The 18,642-nt window shown below is 40.8% G+C and overlaps 1 long non-coding RNA gene across 1 annotated transcript in view; it reads left to right on the forward strand.

The window, feature by feature from the left end:
• The window catches only part of LOC144305976 (uncharacterized), a 35,607-nt gene extending 19,737 nt beyond the window's left edge, over positions 1 to 15,870 (forward strand). The window contains exons 2-4 of the long non-coding RNA XR_013373007.1: positions 7,160 to 7,381; positions 9,580 to 9,839; positions 15,656 to 15,870. This is a non-coding gene — a long non-coding RNA (uncharacterized LOC144305976). The remainder of the gene's footprint in view (positions 1 to 7,159; positions 7,382 to 9,579; positions 9,840 to 15,655) is intronic.
• Positions 15,871 to 18,642: the final 2,772 nt, after the last annotated feature.

Here is an 18,642-nt window from a genome sequence, read left to right on the forward strand (position 1 = left end):
GCCCTTTTACTTCTCAGCCATTTAACTCACTGTGGGAGAATTTTCTCTCATGAAATCCAGTTGGCTGGCATTGGAGCTAGAGGTCTCATCTGGAAAGGACCAGTAGACCAGAACACCTTCCTCAAAGGAGATGGGGCCTTAGGTCCCATTTGCAGAACACTTTGGATGCCTATGCTGCTTAGTTCCCAGTGAGTTCAATTGAGTGGTAGTCACAGGAACAAAAATAAGTTGTGTTTTCATAGTCAATTCTGCTGATAAGCAGTGGAAAAATGTATGAGATGTGCAGAGAAGAAACACAAGCCGCCTCCTTGATCTTCCCTTTTACCCCGACAAAGCTATTCCCAGGAGAACAAAGACAGTAACTCAGCATACCCCTTATGGTGGAGGTGGTGGTGCTGGTGGTGGGGGAGGCAGTGGCACATACTCCATGAATAAATGATAGTATGGTCAGTTGGTAACCACTGGAAATGTACTCCTGCGGTGAGAGAAATGGTGGTGGTAGAAGTCTGGATGAAGTGGTAGTAGAATTGGGTCGTCAAAGTCGGGGGATGCGGGGGTAGGGGTGAGGAAAGTGTAAGGGAGATATGGGGAGGGACATAGTGATAGAGGAGGTTGTGATGGGAGTGGTGGTGAAGGGGTTAGCAGAGGTGATAGGGTAGGGAGGTGGTGGTGTTAGAGGTGGAGTGGTGGTGGACATGGTAGGGAGGTATGCAGGAATAGGTGTATGGAGTTGGGTGTAGAGAATGGAGTGTGACACAAGATAAACCCAGAGCTCTGACTGAGTCTGACCTTGGCATTCTCTGTTGAAAGAACTGCTTCCCTTATCTCTTGATAAACTCTGAATTGCTTACTGTGGCCCATCACTACCTCTTGAATTTCATCTGCCTTAAGGCTCTTTACTCCTCTCCCATTTTTCTCTCCAGTCAAAAACCAACCTACTAAAAATCCCAAGGCTCACTTTGCAGTTTCATAGCATCCTAGTCAGGTAGTCTGGCTCTTGCCTTTGCAAATGATGTCTTCTCTGCATTTGGAAGAAATGCCCTCCCCACTCTTTATTTGTCCTTTAAATCTCAGACATCCATCAAAATGCTACCCTCACTTCCCTCCCAGAGGCTTCTCTGGGCTATGTGCTCACCTAATCTCCCTGAGGTCTTACCACTGACTAATACTAAATGCTGACTCTTGGTGTGCTGGACTGACTAGAAAGTACTGCTAGCAGTGGAGGCATAGGATGAAGGACTGGAGACTCTGAGAGGAATGATACACTACTCACAACTAGGAGGGAAGTTGAGGAGAAACAAGAAGGAGGGAATATGTGTGAGGCATTTTTGTCTGTTGGACTGGGGATAGCAAGAGGGAGTGGAAACAAAAGATAACATGAGACAAAGACCCCAGGTCAGAAAATGTCTCAGTCTGGGCAAGGTGGGGCTTATCTGCCAATAAGGCCCATGGGAGGGTTTTAACTCACCCAAGAGATGGAATTTTCCCTGTTTGTCTTAGAATGTTAAATGTATTCTCCATTGTACTACATCTCAGATGAATTGACCCTGGGATTCGTCTTTGGAAACTTCTGAAGTTTGATCACTGATACTTTTTCTCCTTAAATTGTGTCTCATTCACTGACTAAAGCCATCAACTGAAAAGAAAATGCTGTCTTACTGCTAAGTCCTCGGGATTGTCTAGTTCCAGTTTTGCAGGATTGATGTCAGTCCCTTCCTGCACTTGGGTGGACAGGAGGGGAATTTCCTCCTACCTGTAAGCATCCATGTCTTGCCTCCAGTTGCCATCCCAGCTCTTCCAAGACCATCTTGCCTGTCTCTTACCCACAGAGAGTTCCGCCTCTCACACTTTCTAAACTATGGCAAGAGAAAAATGCAAAATAAAACAATAATGAAAAGTTTAATGACAGTGTCTTCTGCTATACTGTGTTAATTGCCCTCTTAAGGAATCCAATATTATACAAAAAAAAAAAAAAAAACATGTTATCAAAACCACTATTACTCTGGGAAAATGCAAGTTATTGACAAAGAAGGTGTAGATTAAAAAGGGTAATTTTTTCCCTGAAGTAATGTAAAAAAAGTTGATTTTAATAGTTTTAAGTTATTTTGTTATGACTTAAGTAAGCAAAATATAGCAACTTGATTATCAAGGGATTAAAATAAATTTAAATGCCTCTGAGAAAAATTTTCAAGAGGGCAACAATGTTCCAAATTAATGAGTAAATACTCATTACCTAAATAGGTAAATAGTATTTAGTTATTAATAAACAAGTATTTAGTTATCAATGTTAAACAAAAATGCAAGCTGCCAAATGAATAACCAGCTACTCAGACAAAGCAGCTGTAGATTCCTACAACATCTTTGAAAGTTGTTTTTTTTTTCCCTAATACATGCTTATGTGCTATACTAGTCACCAATTACAGAAGCATTTTAGCCAGCAGTAGAGGACATGGGGCCAGGTACATAGAGTGAGGTTATGTAACCTTGAGTAGCAATAGAAATGACTGAAATACAAAGGGATAGTTTGTAAGGAGTTGAGTATAAAAATTAAGAATTAGCATCCTCATTTTTACATTGCTTGTAAAATAGATGCCATAAAGCTTTAAAGGAGATATATTCACAGGAGCACAATATAGTTCAAGCTGAGGGGGACAAGGTGGCATTCATCAGTCAGATTAGGAGGATTGGGAAAATTCAAGGAGAGAGAGATTCTGATTCCAAGAAGGAGAGAGCAGAACAGGAAAATAAGGAGGAACTGAGAAGCTGGGAAGCAGACATACATATGGCAGGCCCAAGGCAGTGGATCTGGAGTACAGAAACTGGGGATAGAGTCAAAGGGAGAAAAGGGCAGGAGAAGAGACAATTAAACATCTCAGTTTAGACACATGTTCCTGAGAAGAGAGCCAGGACACCGGTAGAATGGCCAAGTGATGTGGCCATGATCTTCAGCTCAAAGAATGCTAGAGTGGGAGGGACCCCAGAACTCATCTAATTTAAACCATTCATTACCAGAAGAGGACAAAAGAAGGCTATGACTTACCCAAAGTTATGGAACTGGATGTTCCAGCTTTAATTCAATGTTTTGGGGTTTTTTATTTTTTTATTTTTATTTTTTCTACATCATGAAGCCAGTTATAGATCTTATGGGAATACTCAGGACCTATATCAGAACATATCTTTCTCCTCCAGAAACAGAAGGTAGAAAGGTGATCAGTTGCACTTGGAAATAGCAAATGTGGTAAAAGAACAAGTCCTAAATCCCTGCCCAAATTAATATCCACCAGTAATTACCAAGTTCAAGGCATGTGCTAGGCACAAGACAGATTGTTCTGTTGCTAGACGATAAGCCCATCAGGGTCAGGGACCAAATTTCAAGTGCCTTTCCATCTCCAACATCTTGGCATAGTCATCTCTTAATAAATATTTGTATCTTTCAACCAGGAATGACTTTATCTCTAGGGTCCCTTGCATCCCTATTCCTCTCATGTTGCATAAAGATTCACTGAGATCGGAGAAGAGAAAAATCTACAGTCCCAGAGTGAATTAAGAACAGAACTCAAATCTATGCTTCCCTTTGTTCTCACCATTGCTTTTGCTACTTTTTTAAGAGGTCTAAGACACAGGTAAGGGCTGAAACAAAAATTAATCATAATATAGCAGTTGAGTAATCTTAAAGGCAGAGTCTAGATGAAAGACCTATAAACTGAGAAATGAAAACCCAATAAGAATTTCTTTAGAGTCCAAGGCTGGGACTGTTCATAGCCATCTTGGTATCTGCAGCATCCAACACAGGGCTTGGCAGATAGCCCCACATTGCTACTAAAGGAAGCAGCTCCAATTTTAAAGTAATAAACAGTATATCCTGTAGTTAAACTGCTCCCCAACTTCTATTGAGCGCCAGCTTAGTGCTTCACACTTGAATTAAGTTGACAGAAGCCTTCAGAACAATATTGTGTGAGATAAACACAATGGTTGTAGTCTGTGACCTGAAGTTCTTTTCCTATGGGAAAGCCAGTTTCAACGATGATTTGAAGATCAAATGAGGTCAACATCCAAACAACACAGTATGTACTGTGCTGCCGGCAGTTAGGGAGGGGAAAGAATGGGTGTTTTGGAGCACTAGACATTGGGCAACAGTCATGCTGCTTGAGAGCCTTATCCAAAGATGGTGGCAGTAAGAGGGATTCAGTAATTGGACTATGAAAGAACACAATTTGAGCTATGGGTAGAGAACAGAGAGAGTCATAATCCAGGATCTCTTCAGGGTTTCTCAATCCATTAAATATTTTCAAAGAAGAGATACCCACAGACTTCCCAGGACCATCATTCCAGGCTATTGTACAACAGTGCTAACAGGACAATTAATGACATTTTACCAGAATAAGATAGCAATTCATATGGGTTGGATTTTGTTTTTTAATTACTAGGGAGAAAACAAATTCCAGTTACTTTTTTGACCTAGCGGAGCAGCCTTTACAGAAAAAGGAATAAAGCAATGTTGTTGAAGAGCAAACACAATTGTCTTGATGAAGGAACATCAGATCAGAATGTAATTCCCTTGTTCATGTTTTTCTTAGAAAGCGTTTTCATTCTGTCTGATTCTGGGAACAAAGCCAAAGCCTGCTTTAGAGGAACAGAGATTTCCAGGAAGTTGGGCGGGTGAGGGTGGCTGGGTGGGTGGGAGCCTGGGGAAGGTTTGTAGGGGGAGATAATTCTGGTACCTAAGTGCAAGCCCAGGAAGGATGAGGTCTACAGTCTGTCTCTTATTCTCTGATAGGGCCTCTGAGAAATGTTTAAGGGCCAGGGAGAGGTAAGATTGAACCAGAAGACACAGCCTGGACACCTCCCATTCCCTTGTCTCAAGCAATTAACAAACCACAAAATCAGGGTGGGAAGGGAGGGAGGCAGTGAAGCCAAGGTGGAGATGGACACCATTCCCCAGTCTCTGCTGATTACACCTACCAACGTCAGGCTAGACACAGGTTTCACAAGGCATCAGCCTGTGTTAGAAGCAGTCCCAGGAGAGCAAGAGCCGCTTTCCTCCTCCTTTCCTGTTCTCTACATCACTCTGTTTCATCTATGTTTCCACGATAGTGAATGAAAACAGAGAAGAAGTCCAGGATCCAGAAAGGAAATGAGGATATAGACTAGGACTTGCAGAAAACAGAATTGTACAAGACATTTTTTTTGTTAGGTGTTTTATCTACCTGCCTCACTCATAGGCTCTTCACAATTCTGAAAACCCAGGCTTCAGCCCTGGTTCTTAACACAAAAAGTGTGAGTGACTGTGGACAAGTCACACAACTTTGGTCCCCTTACTAAGAAGTGCACAGTGTGTGTAGGATGGGAATGATGATATTTTCCTGGCAGCCCCTGAGAGCTGAGGTAAAAATCAAATGAGATTAATATACGAGGAAGCCTTGGTGAGCTGTGAAGTGCTGGAACATATGGAAGGGATTATCATTAGTTAATAAATTGCTCTCTGAGATCCCCCCTGCCTGAGAGATGGGTGTTTCCTCCATGAATCTCAAATGTGTATTCTTACCCTGATCCCAAGTCACTTGGACTCTGGCCTTAAAGACCTAACCAAATCTTTGGCACCAGCCAGCATGCCAAACCTCTCTTCCTTCCACTGTCTTCCTTTGCCGTGTAGCTTCTGAAGCAGGAAACCAAATCTCAGGTTCTAGTAATAATGAAATAAGGGGCCTCAAAAGCCCTACATCCTCACCTTGAGGTCAGCAAAGAAGGGAGAAGCATCAGGGTGTGGTGAGAGAGGGTGCCATGCAGAGGGAAGGTGGGTGCTGAGCAGCAGGAGGGAGCTCGTTGTCCTGATGGTGGGAGCAGGAGTTGAAAAGGTGATGTATCATTTTCATGGATGGTCTGGGATAAAATAAGAGCCACCAGAGGAGAAAATTAGAGACGGAGACTGTGGGAAAGGAGACATTCGTAAAGGAAAGGAGAACACCGAACATGCTAAGCACCTGCTATGAAGCTGTGCCACCCACTTCCATGTACATCTATCATCCCATGTCCTCCAGCCCATCTCCTTCCTTGCTTGGTTCTAATGTATGACATCACTGGATAGCAGACATCTCCGGGTGGGAATATTCTAGTAGCATAAACTCTTTAGGAATCCAGACAGTACCCACCCATTGACTGCTGGAATTAAAAGCCTGGATCAGGAAGGGAACTGGTGGACAGAAAGACAGAGAGGAACTTGGGGGTGATGTTGACGGTAGAGGCACATCCATCTTTATTAGGAAAAATTCCCAAACAGTAAGTCAGACTCCTTCACAATCAAAGCACAGTTGGAATACACTGAGTTTTCCTTTCCTCCCTCCCCAGCTGTTGTCTCTACTGAGCATCTGCTAGCCCTTCAGAGATTCTCAGGCTAAATGATGGGCTCAATTTCTAGACTCCATCACTGTGATCAAAAACTGAGATATATGGATAAAGAAGCTGTGGTCTATGTATACAATGGAATATTCCTCAGCCATTAGAAATGACAAATACCCACCATTTGCTTAGATGTGGATGGAACTAGAGGGTATTATGCTGAGTGAAATAAGTCAATCAGAAAAGGACAAACATTATATGGTCTCATTCATTTGGGGAATATAAATAATAGTGAAAGGGAATAGAAGGAAAGGGAGAAGAAATGGGTAGGAAATATCAGAAAGGGAGACAGAAGATGAAGACTCCTAACTCTGGGAAACGAACTAGGGGTGGTGGAAGGGGAGGAGGGTGGGGGGTGGGGGTGACTGGGTGATGGGCACTGAGGTGGGCACTTGAAGGGATGAGCACTGGGTGTTATTCTATATGTTGGCAAATTGAACACCAATAAAAAATAAATTTATAAAAAATAAAATAAAATAAAATAAAAACGTTTAAAAATAAATATAAATATAAATATAAATATAAATATAAATATAAATAAAAGCTGAGATATGTTCAGATCCCAATGCCAGTTCCTCTACTAGTGACCTGTGTGGCCCTGCTATGTCAGTTCAGAGTCAGTTGTCCTATCAGAGCTAATAATGTTTGTTAGAAGTTCAAAAAAACTCAGATATATATGGAAAATCTCAATCCCAATGCCTAGTTCAATAATTGGAGGGCTTGCTATTGCCTTATTATTAATCATCCTTCTGTTACCTCCTAGCTATCTCTACTTCCTCAAGGACAAGCATTTAATACACTTACTATGTGCCAGGCTATTGTAATAAAACAGAAAATCCCTGACCTCAAAAAAAAAAAAGAAAATCCCTGACCTCAAAAAGCAAGCAATCCAGTGTTAACAAATAAGGAGAGCTTCAGATCACAAGGAGACGTACTGGCCATGGGCCTGCATTTGACAGAACATCACATGGATGGATGGAGAGGGGTAGGCTTGTTTGAGGGGCTCCAGAGGACTCTGTGGAGAGGTGGGGAAGGGTATTGGGGTAAATTCCTGAGTGGGGTTATATCATCTCTCATCAAGATTCTGCAGAGAAGCCCCTGCCATGGCTTATGCTGGGCCTACAGCCTTCAAGCTTTGTTCCAGCCTAAGTAGACTGAGACTTTGAAGAGGCATTTCAGTGCCATTTGGAGGGGGGACTCATCCAGAGCAGTTTTTGATTGTATCTGTTTCATAAATTGGTAATCTAAGTTAGATTTGAAGAAAAGGTCAAGAAGATAAACATGTTCAGAGATTTCCAGGCTAAACGATTTCTGAGATCCTTTCCAAAGATGGGGTGCTAGTCCAAGTGCAGAAGTCCCTGAGGCTGACACATTGTGGTTTCCTGTTCATCTGTCCTCAGGGCCCGAAGGCTTTGTGCAAAGCAGTAGTTCCCTATCCAGGGTTCTTCCATTCCACCGTGCTGTTCACAACATATTTCCTAGCACCTCCTTATCATTCCAATCCTTCTCCACTTCCCCTCTCAACACAGCTCATTCTTGCCAATGCAGGAATCAGAGAAGAGGTCAGTTGATCCAAAGAGAGATTTAATCTTTTGAGAATTACTAGAGAAGCAAGTTTTCTGTTTGCAGAGGGACCTGGTGAAAACATAACAATAGGTCAGACAACCATTGACTTAATTTGAACTCTATTTCATCGGGTCAAAGTCTTGACCTTCAGGTCAAATGTCAGGCTGTCAAAAATACGTAAAAATAAGCCCTCCAGGGAAATAGGAGGCTGAGTGTCCCACTAAGGAAGCCCTCTTTCAACTCTGAAGCCCCAGAGAGGCTGGAAGGGGACTGTTAGGCTAAAAACAGGGCCTGGTAGGAATTTTCTCATTATGTGGGGACTGCTCTTAGATTGAGCTGAATTCTACATTCCAGTACAAATTGGAGGTGAACAGTAATTCAAGGTCACTGCTGACTTCTTTATCACTTTGTGGTAAAGGGCAATGTCTCTTGTTTAAAAAATAAGGAAAAGAAAAGAAAAGAGAGGGAAGGAAGGGGGAGGGAGAAAGAGTGAGGGAGGAAAAAAGGAAGGAAAGGGAAGGAAGGAAGGAAGGAAGGAAGGAAGGAAGGAAGGAAGGAAGGAAGGAAGGAAAGGAAAAAAGGAGGGAGAGAGGGAGGAAGGAAGGGAGAATCTTTGGAAAATAAAAATCACATTTAGTAAGTGAATTCCAATGTGCTTCTTCAGAATAATAGCCTGGGGTACAATCATGCATCTTAAGTTTTAAAATTCTAAATATTTTTTAATGGGGCTATAAACTTGAAACAGAACACAAAGCTGTCAAGACCTATTTGCAACCCCATGTTGGGAGCAGCTGACCAGGGAGTTCAGCCGCTGCATGCAAACCATACAATAGACACTTTATACATAAACATCTTTGTGTTCCTAGCGGTTCTATCCCAAATCAGCCAATTGTGTCATGTGTCACAGTCACGTGTTAAGGGAAATGCCCATCTTTCTGTGAAGGTAGCCAGAAGTATCCATGTGAAATAATTATGCTGCAAACCTTTGTAAACTTCTTATTAAGCACATGTCAAAATTTAATTTTATACATCCACTCATCCATGTCTTGAGTAAAATGGGTTGAAATCACAATTTCTTGATGCTCCACATGTTTATAAGTAAGGATCTTAGTACAAGTTTTAAAGTCTCATTCTTCTGTTTGGAAATTTATCTCATATGCACCATGGATATTTTGCCCACAATTCCAGGAACTCTGCCTAGATAGAAAGCTATTTTGCCTAGGGTGGCTCATCTACTCCAAGGGGTGGGGGAAGTTCCATGGCACTGTTCAAATCAGCTGGCATGAAGCACTGTTGCATGTACACAGAAGGAAGTCAGGTGAAGATACGTCGGAGCATCCCTTTGCTCTCGAATTACCTGCTGGTCTTACACAAACCTTCAGAGAGAAGCCCTCTCAAATGTAGCTGTCCCGTGCATTGTTAGAGCAGGATTTTAGTCAACTTCTCCAGTATTTATTAAGGTATGTGTTCTCAATATTTTAAAGTGCCAGGTAAGAGGCTCAAGATTTTATTTCTCATAGCCAAGTGCATGTGTTGAAGACCACTGGGGTGCCTTGTATATAAAAAGACCCTGCATTGGAGTTTGCAGCACATAATATTCACATCCTTCTCTTTCAGAGTTCTGAGCTAATCTAGACCTATACCCAAGAATTAACTGGAGATCATAGGCTTAAATGGTTGTGGAATTGAACCAGAGAGCACTTCGGATATGAATGAAGTAAAACAGACTGCCTTTTTATTTGCCCTTGTGATGAAACCTGGGGCCCAAGGCCGAATAAATCTATATTGCACAGCTGATGCTTATTCGGTCAGCCAAAAGGAAAATGGAAACTTCCCCATGAAACAGCAAGTCTTGGTGGGATAGAAATGTGTGGATGGTAAGCTCTGCTGTGTTTCTGACATTTAACTTGCTAACTGCAAATAGGCAGGAACATGGATCGGTGGATTGTGGCCTTCCTCTCTTTTCATTAATCATATAAATCTCCTCCTTCCCATGGGGAGAACCCGACTGAGTCTAGATGGGAGTTGAAGGGAGTTCTCAGTAATGATTTTGTCAGGGCAGAAGTCACTCTTCTTTCAGCCAGCAGTGTGGGGAGAGGGAAACTCTCTGTCTCTATGCCCTCATCACTGGAAATAGCAGGATAGGGGATTTGGCGATAGAGGACAGCATAGATTTTGGACCCTGGCTGCCTATGTAAGCCCTCCTTCTGTCACTGGTTGTGTGCTTTTTTTAACCTCTCCAAGCCTCAGTTTCTTTAAAAATAAAATTAGGATAGTGAGTGCTTTTTTTCATATTATTGTTGTAAAGACTTAAGAAAATAAAAATTAAAGTCCTTGCCACAATGCATAGGCAGCAAGGAATGCTAAATATACATGGGTTCACTATTGTTAGTTATTTGGGCCCATTGGAAAGAGACTTCTTTTCTTAATTTTGCTTCCATGCTTGAGTTTCCTTCCTCATACCCATGCTTCTATGCTCCTGTGATGGCACAAGAATAAAAGAAGCCAAATCTGCTGAAATGGGATGATTAGGGCAAAGATGAGCAACTGTCTGCTATAGACTCAATTTTCCAAACCTTGAGTGCCCATTTTGTGTGAAGAAAATTGGAAGAGGGATCCCTGGGTGGCGCAGCGGTTTGGCGCCTGCCTTTGGCCCAGGGCGCAATCCTGGAGACCCGGGATCGAATCCCACGTCGGGCTCCCGGTGCATGGAGCCTGCTTCTCCCTCTGCCTGTGTCTCTGCCTCTCTCTCTCTCTCTCTCTCTCTGTATGACTATCATAAATAAATAAAAATTAAAAAAAAAAGAAAATTGGAAGAGTCACATAATCTTATGTGCCTAGCAAATGGCCCTTTACCTCTGATGGGCCTACATTAGCCCAAGTAACTGAGGAGACACTCATTGCAAAGGAAAGACTTCCTGGTGTATTCTTACCTGAGATGATCCCCACTGATAAGTCAAGGCTAAATAAAAAATAAAAAGTTAGTGAAGCTCATCTCCTTTTGTAAGCCCCTTCCTTCAGTGACCTGATAGACCATGGGGCTGGTTTGAAATGCTCTGGTGTAATGGAGCTGAAGATGAAGACCAGAGTTCCCTGGGTTTATCTGAATGAGAGATAATGAGAACTTTAATGGGTTGTGACTATGAGAATAGTAACTAGGATAGTTGAGATCTAACATTTTATTTTTTTAAAAGATTTTATTTATTCATGAGAGACACAGAGAGAGGCAGAGACACAGGCAGAGGGGGAAGCAGGCTCCCTGCTGGGCACCTAATGCAGGACTCAATCCCAGGACCCTGGGATCACAACCTGAGCCAAAGGCTCAACCACTGAGCCACCCAGGCGTCCCGAGGTCTAACATTTTAATATATTTCCAACTTGTGTATGCTAGATTTGTTTTGTTCAAAGAATTAACTGTAGTCATCAATTTTATTGGATTTGCGTGTTGGTTTTCCAATCATTCATTTCTGTACTTGCTGTATGATACCATGTTCTCAGTTTTTCCATTGTTTATTTTTTCAAATAATTAAAGGGAATATTTTATCTAGTTATTTTTATTCTGTCTTGTTAATAAATGAAGTTAAGAATATGAATTTGTTCTCTCAAAAAGGTTTTGGCTATATCCCATACATTTAGTAATATAATGTTTTGTCATAGTTTAGTAGTTCATTAAATGCCATTGTTTTCTAATGAATACTAATTGCAGTTTTGATCTCTTACATCCAGTAGTCACACAATAGAGTTTCTTTTTATTATTATAGTAGTTGTTTGCCTTATGCATTTTTAAAATTTTATTTTTTAAAGAGTATTTATTTATTTATTTATTTATTTATTTATTTATTTATTTATTTATTTTTTTAGAGAGATTGAGCCAGTGAGAGCACAAGCAGGAGGGAGAGGGAGACTCCCATTGAGCAGGAAACCTGATGTAGGGCTCCATCCTAGGACCCCAGATCATGACCTGAGTCAAAGTCAGACACTTAACTGACTGAGCCACCCAGGTGCTCCTACAGTTTTTGTTTTAATATCATTTTAATATAATATTATATATCATAATTATATTTCATTAGCATATATAATGATATATAATGTCATTGATTGTTGGATCAACTATGTGGTGGCAAGAAAATATTACCATTATAATGATTTTCTTTTTGGTAGAGTATATTACCAGTATTTGAGGATATTGTATGGACAAATGAAAAAGAGGTGTGAGATCTGTTTTTAGACTTAAATATATATATAAATAACATATCACATATATATCATATATCTGTATATACACATATATATCAGATACACACACACATATATATACATATATGTACACAGGGCTATATACGTATGTATTAATATATCATTAATTTTACTATTTACCTGCTCACTGACTTAATTTTTGATCTACTTCATCAGTGGTGAACTGAGTGTGTTAGAGTCTCTCATAATAACTGTGTGTTCATTTTCCTTTCATTTTTCCCTTATATTGTACTTCTATGGTACCTGGGTGGCTCAGTGGTTGCACATATGCCTTTGGCTCAGGGCATGATCCCCGGGTCCTGGGATCGAGTCCCGCATCCGGCTCCCGGCAGGAAGCCTGCTTCTCCCTCCACCTATGTCTCTGCCTCTTTCTCTGTGTCTCTCGTTAATAAAATCTTTATTTTTTTTTTTATTTATTCAATTTTATTTTTTTTTTATTTTTTTTTTATTGGTGTTCAATTTACTAACATACAGAATAACACCCAGTGCCCGTCACCCATTCACTCCCACCCCCCGCCCTCCTCCCCTTCTACCACCCCTAGTTCGTTTCCCAGAGTTAGCAGTCTTTACGTTCTGTCTCCCTTTCTGATATTTCCCACACATTTCTTCTCCCTTCCCTTATTTTCCCTTTCACTATTATTTATATTCCCCAAATGAATGAGAACATATAATGTTTGTCCTTCTCCGACTGACTTACTTCACTCAGCATAATACCCTCCAGTTCCATCCACGTTGAAGCAAATGGTGGGTATTTGTCATTTCTAATAGCTGAGTAATATTCCATTGTATACATAAACCACATCTTCTTTATCCATTCATCTTTCGTTGGACACCGAGGCTCCTTCCACAGTTTGGCTATCGTGGCCATTGCTGCTAGAAACATCGGGGTGCAGGTGTCCCGGCGTTTCATTGCATTTGTATCTTTGGGGTAAATCCCCAACAGTGCAATTGCTGGGTCGTAGGGCAGGTATATTTTTAACTGTTTGGGGAACCTCCACACAGTTTTCCAGAGTGGCTGCACCAGTTCACATTCCCACCAACAGTGTAAGAGAGTTCCCTTTTCTCCGCATCCTCTCCAACATTTGTGGTTTCCTGCCTTGTTAATTTGCCCCATTCTCACTGGTGTGAGGTGGTATCTCATTGTAGTTTTGATTTGTATTTCCCTGATGGCAAGTGATGCAGAGCATTTTCTCATATGCATGTTGGCCATGTCTATGTCTTCCTCTGTGAGATTTCTGTTCATGTCTTTTGCCCATTTCATGATTGGATTGTTTGTTTCTTTGGTGTTGAGTTTAATAAGTTCTTTATAGATCTTGGAAACTAGCCCTTTATCTGATATGTCATTTGCAAATATCTTCTCCTATTCTGTAGGTTGTCTTTGAGTTTTGTTGACTGTATCCTTTGCTGTGCAAAAGCTTCTTATCTTGATGAAGTCCCAATAGTTCATTTTTGCTTTTGTTTCTTTTGCCTTCGTGGATGTATCTTGCAAGAAGTTACTATGGCCGAGTTCAAAAAGGGTGTTGCCTGTGTTCTTCTCTAGGATTTTGATGGAATCTTGTCTCACATTTAGATCTTTCATCCATTTTGAGTTTATCTTTGTGTATGGTGAAAGAGAGTGGTCTAGTTTCATTCTTCTGCATGTGGATGTCCAATTTTCCCAGCACCATTTATTGAAGAGACTGTCTTTCTTCCAATGGATAGTCTTTCCTCCTTTATCGAATATTAGTTGCCCATAAAGTTCAGGGTCCACTTCTGGATTCTCTATTCTGTTCCACTGATCTATGTGTCTGTTTTTGTGCCAGTACCACACTGTCTTGATGACCACAGCTTTGTAGTACAACCTGAAATCTGGCATTGTGATGCCCCCAGATATGGTTTTCTTTTTTAAAATTCCCCTGGCTATTCGGGGTCTTTTCTGATTCCACACAAATCTTAAAATAATTTGTTCTAACTCTCTGAAGAAAGTCCATGGTATTTTGATAGGGATTGCATTAAACGTGTATATTGCCCTGGGTAACATTGACATTTTCACAATATTAATTCTGCCAATCCATGAGCATGGAATATTTTTCCATCTCTTTGTGTCTTCCTCAATTTCTTTCAGAAGTGTTCTATAGTTTTGAGGGTATAGATCCTTTACATCTTTGGTGAGGTTTATTCCTAGGTATCTTATGCTTTTGGGTGCAATTGTAAATGGGATTGACTCCTTAATTTCTCTTTCTTCAGTCTCATTGTTAGTGTATAGAAATGCCACTGACTTCTGGGCATTGATAGTTAATAAAATCTTTAAAAAAAAATTGTTCTTCTAGCTACTTTTGGTTTTTATTTTGGTTTTTATAGTTTGCTGTGAAATTCCCAGTGTATAAAGATACCATCATCATAGATTATGTTATTGATCAACATATTTTTCAAATCATATTAATGCCTTTAGCCTTTAATTTTACATTGTTTAAAATTTATATTGGTACCTCTGCTTTTGATTTTTGTTCTGTTTGCCTCTTAAATACACTGTGTTTTTGTGCATTTCTCATGCCATCTTTAAGGCATTTCTCTTAAAAGCAACATGTCATATTTTTTATTATAATCCAATTTAAAATCCTTCATTTTAAATTGGGGAATTCACAGTGGGCATTTGGTATCCCTCATCCCACCCTGCTGTATGGAAGTGGGACAGTGCAGTGACTGGAAATAAGTAAGTGAGCCTCGGTTGAGCTCTTGAAACTGCATCTTACATCTGGGAGACTTCAGGAAAGTGGTTTATCCTCCACCAGTCCCTGTTGATGCATCTGTAACATTGAAACAATAATATTACTATGGTTTTTAAAAAGGGTCAATAGCAATAACAGAGCAAAGCACCTAATAGTGCCTGGCACATCACAGGCACACAATAAATGTTGACCAGCCTTTTATATATAGTGATAAATCTCAATATCATGCCATTCTATACAAAGATCTAATTATTTTAAGTTTTGTGTTTGCCATTCCTTTTATTCCTTATTTCCTATCTTTAGATAGGTGGACTAGTTTTGTTAGCTTTTATCTTCACTAATGATTTGAAAGGCATACATTTGCTTTTAACTTAATTGTTTTAATTTTTTAATATCTTTATGTTTTCCAAAGACATTATATGAATCTTTTTTCTGTCATTATCACTACCAAAAATCACTTCCTCTTATGTAATACATGGAGTTTTGATGTCTGTCTCCCTGATCTTTATTAATATAACCTGGGGTTTCCATTGACAATTCTTTTATAGTAAGTTGGTATTTATACAATGTATATTTTCTTCATAAAACATAACATTTGCTTTGTTTTATAACCCTATTTTTAATTACTTAGAGACAACTCTGTGAATAATAGATTTAATATGAACCACAAGTCTTAAAACACCCTTAGGTCCAAATTTTTAACCTTATCTTTTTCATTTATTTTTCAGTTTCCTGGAATATGTCATCAAGAAAAATCTTCAAGATGAAAATGTACCAGACATCTATTTTTAAAGCTCTGATATATCTGGAGATGCTTTTACACCAAAAACAAGTGACCAAGTGTGACATCCTTACAGTACAACCCTTTGTCCAAAACTCTGAGGACCTTGTCCTAGCTGGATTTGGCTTTGCAGTACGGAAGATAATTCTGCAGTAGACATAAGTTCTGGCCCTGTGTTTTGTTTTGTTTGTTTGTGAATGTGGGCCAGATGCCTCCCTGCCGTCTCCCTGTCACACCAAGGTGGAAGTGAGGGGTGGGAACCCTGTAGAAGGACTAAGGTTGTTGCTATTTTGGCTTTTTTATCATCTCAGCAATAGTTAGCTTTTATATAGAATCTCAGTTAAAATTTTACTCTTTATAACACACAGTATTTCACCTGAGTTTATGTGGAGATATTCAGAGTTGCTAGAGGGACCACATAGACACTTTTTAGGGGAGAATGGGGAATCTTTCCCACAACTGGAGGAAGGATCACAGGAGGAATGTAGGAATCTCCCCTTACAGAGGAAATTGAAGCCTCATTAAAAAGTTCTGACTTGAATCCTTTCCCATGCTTGGTCCAATGTCCTCAAATAGGAGAGTCCAGGGTGTGTTGGGTTTTATTCTCTTAAGTTAATGTAGTAATTCACATGTTACTTGGGATGGAAAAATTAGCCATACAGCCTGTCCTCAGATTGTTTACACTAAGCCAAAAGGGAAGAGAAGAATTGAATAAAAATTGTAATATATATATATATATATATATATATATATATATATATATCTGTATATATACAGAAACATAAAACATAAAAATTATGTTAAAGACTCCAGGTAGCCTGTTGACCAGCACTTGGGGCTGAAGTGGGCTATTGATTAGCATGTTCTCATCAAGGTCTCTGGGCCTGGAAGTCCCTTTGGATGACCACTAATGTGGATAATGTGTGTAAAGAGATAGACCACCTTCCCAATTCTGAGATTCCTTGAGGATGAAGGGAAATTAAATAACAGTGTCTTGGAATATCCCTAACTTGTTTCCCTCTCCTCAAAATGTCTGTGTCTTATTTCGTGTTCCTGGGCAGTCCCCAAATCTCCAGCACATCCACAGCCTGCCCTACTGTGGTACTGTCACGGCAGCCACTCCTATAGCTCTTACATATACTGTAATTATTTCTCTATAAATGCATTCTTTCCTCTAAGAAGAGTAAGTTCTTCAAATACAGGGATAAATCCTAAAGCTCTAGATAATAGAAAGATATGAAAGGATACCTGTCATTCTGTTAGCATTGGTTTCCTCAGGAGGATGGAAATTGTTGTCTCAAGTATATGAGGTTTTACTTTTTTTATTAAGAAAGTCAGTGAAGGAAAAGGAAAGAAAGGTCAAGAAAAAGCAAAAAGAGACAAGAATAAGGAGGAAAGGAGAATTCTAATTATCATGCCATCATGCCCGTCCAGCCAGAAACCCTGATGATTTGTTGAACAAATCCATTCCCTACTTGCCCATATTTACCTTTCATTCTGGGCTCACCTTTGGGCTCTTCTCTCCAGGCTGCTGATTTCACAGAGACGAGGCATCACTACAACTTAACTTCATTCTGCTTACTCTGGCCCCACCAGACCAAGGATACTCCCAAACCCACAGAAGATTATTGTTATTATTATTTCCTCTCCACTTCCAAAGGGGGGAAGAACTAAAAACCACAGATAACAGAGGAGAGTTTCCTTTCAGGCTGAAAGCCTCTGACGGGAAGGAAAAGCAGGGCCTCCGATCCTGCCCGCCAGCTCCCGGCCAAGTGTGGAACAGACCCACGTGGTGGTTTGGGGATGAGGGCTGAGCTCTTTCTTCAGTTTGGGATCCTGAAGAGCTTCCCAGCGTCCCAGCTGCCCAAAGCCCCAATTTCCTCCACCACACTCAGATGCAGCTGAGTCAGGCTCGGGCCAGGCATCATGATGAAGGGGTTGTGTTTGCTTTTGGTTCCAGCACTGCCTGCCTTCGCAAGCCCTCTGGCCCTCTCCTGGACGACCTTTGGGCACTTCATCTGCCGGGCTGTGCTTCTTCTTCTCTGCCCAGCAATCCAAAGATCATTTCTCTTACACTCCTACTGAAACTTGCTGATCAAAGTGGAATATAGGAAGCAATGCCTTGCCTGCAGATAGCCCATGAGTTGTGCAAATTTTCACAAGTCAGTTTTCTGGATTTCCCTCAAGGCAGAGGGGGTAGGAAGATCAGGGACCATCAGGGTGAGTTGCCAGAGCATACTGGACATGCCATGGCCTCTTGTCCACTTGTAAAATGAGTGTAAGAATTACTGCTCACAGGAGAGAGTGGAGAGGTAATGAATCAGTGTTTGGCACACTATAGGCGCTCCGTATCAGCTCTTCCCAGTGTTTCTTTTCCAGCAGAGCTTGCTCTCTGATAATTCCTTCACATCTCTCTGCTCATGCCTCAAGCTTAACCAGAGGCATGGCTTAATAGGAGAGTCAGGTGACAGCTGCGCTTTCTTGCGGTGATGGCCTTCTGAGACATGACTCGTGCTTTTGTTAGCTAACCTATTAGAGGCCGTAATGGAGAGAAAGGCGCACATACTTGTGGATTTGTGGAGACTGCCAGTCACAAGACATTTGATACACAGGAGTCTCCAACTCTGCTTCTAGAGGGATCTCTCATCACCTCCCCACAGTCTGATCTTTGTCTCCTGTCCCCCAAATGAGTGATATCTTACCTAGCTCTTTCACCACGTCCATTAGCAGACAGATGGATCTTAAAATCTATCCCCTCTGAGCAGAGGCTTTCTCCAGTCACACATCACTTAAGCCAGTGTCTGGCAAGCTACATTCTTCTTGTGAAGAAATGAACTGAAGGGAGAGAAAAAGAAACTGGGAAAAGGAAGAAAGCCCTTGGGGAAGTTAATATCTAACAAAATAACAAGGTTTGTGGCGGGGGGGCACACCAAG

This window comes from Canis aureus, chromosome 36 (assembly GCF_053574225.1).
Source record: "Canis aureus isolate CA01 chromosome 36, VMU_Caureus_v.1.0, whole genome shotgun sequence".
NCBI classification, from domain to species: Eukaryota; Metazoa; Chordata; class Mammalia; order Carnivora; family Canidae; genus Canis; species Canis aureus.